The sequence below is a fragment of the Amphimedon queenslandica genome, unplaced genomic scaffold (assembly GCF_000090795.2).
Source record: "Amphimedon queenslandica unplaced genomic scaffold, v1.1 AMPQUscaffold_12153, whole genome shotgun sequence".
NCBI classification, from domain to species: Eukaryota; Metazoa; Porifera; class Demospongiae; order Haplosclerida; family Niphatidae; genus Amphimedon; species Amphimedon queenslandica.
The window spans coordinates 1-1,816 of NW_003547608.1; positions in this window are offsets into that span (position 1 = coordinate 1).

Genomic DNA, 1,816 nt, shown 5'->3' on the forward strand with positions numbered 1-1,816 from the left:
ATATCACCAATATATAACACATACTGTATAATGCTGGACTAATGTACGTACATGTACATACATGCCTTTTATAAGATGTAGAAGTGTGTGTGTGTATGTGCTTTGTAGAATTATGTATAATAATGTGCATGTATGTACGTGTGAATTGAATTAAAAATACATACCATTTGTCGGGAAGCCGTTGGTAATTGGATCATTATTGTTACCAGAGACTGTCGGGCCTCCATCATCAACATCAGTATCTGTGAGAGAGAGAGAGAGGAGTATATTATTAATCATACATAATATTTACTTCCCAATACCATAGGTCTTGATATATTCGCGGCTGCTTATTTTCTCGATTTTTTCCTGCACTCAGCAATTACCATGGTTACCAGATGCAATTTTAATTGAAAAATCCGCGATATTAATAGCAAAGGACTCTGTTGCAGTGTTCTTGGGTTGTTGTTCTTCTTGCTGTTACTAATCCTTGGTCTCTTTGGAGCTGTTTCAACCAGAGCTACTCTCCTCACTCTGCCTCACCGTATCTTGGCCCATTCTTGGGACTCTCTGATTATCATCAGCAAGTGGAGCGGCAAGGATTTGCAGTAAAGAGCTCGAAGGTAGTGGTCCATACAAAAAGATAGCGGATGGAGAACTGGATGGCTCCCACTAAAGCTGCTAAAGAATAGATAATTAGCTGCTGAACACTATAATTGTATAAACACATGGTCTTATTGTCATAGCAACAATCAATTGGTTTCCATGGTATTTAATTGAACCTTTTTATTAGTTTTTATTATCACAAAAATAAGCGGCTGCGATTACCATATACGGCATATATTCCCGGTGATTAATTTTCGCGATTTTCGTGTTTTGGAAAAATTCACGAAATTAAAATTCGCAAAATAGCGTGCTGATTCTATAGTAGGTGTGGTAATTACATTAAAATTGCGAAATTTTTTATTCGCAAATAGAAAAATGCAGTCAAATCGCGAAATATATGCCGTATACGGTATATCCCGACCTACAGTATTTCATGTATTAATACTAGTCCAGCTGTATGTAATTTAAATATACTGTATAAACTAATAAATGAAATATACTAAGAGAGAAAGAGTAATAATAATATTAATTATTATTATTATTACTTTCATTAGTGATTCAATTAAATTTTGATGATTAATATACATCAAATCTCGTAATACCACGCCCACACTAATTACCCCATCAGTCACCTTATCCTAATAATAGTAACAATATTAATAATACATTAATTACATCAGTATTACATCATTTGTTTCTTTTAGTTTATTAATCAGTAGCCATGTACCAAACGTCTCTGGAGACTGAGACAGACTCATTGCTTGATGATCTATCGCTCGTCTCAAACCATCAGACCAACCTGTGATCACGTGATCAGTGAGTGGTGTCACGTGACTGGGTACCTTGTGATATATCAGGTAGATTGGTTGCTTCTGATCCTAACTGATAGAGATATATAAAGAGATAGTGTTTGGATTATTTACTTCTTCTAATAGTCTCTCAAAGTCAATGTGTGTCTCCATTACACTCAGCATATCTTTTAAAATACTGTCCATCACTAAACACATGTGACCACGTGTGTATTGACTTATTCATTGTTTCAAATTTCAATTTTTGTCAAGAAGGCGTGGTTTGCTAGAACTTGCTTTATATTAAACTAATACGGCACAAGCTTTTGACAGGGTTCCAGTTCATCTTACAGGCTTACGCTTTTTGGACAAGACAGAGAGAAGGTACATTTTATCATTCAATGCCTTACATTGCAAGTAACTGTATTCATTAAAGATTGTAT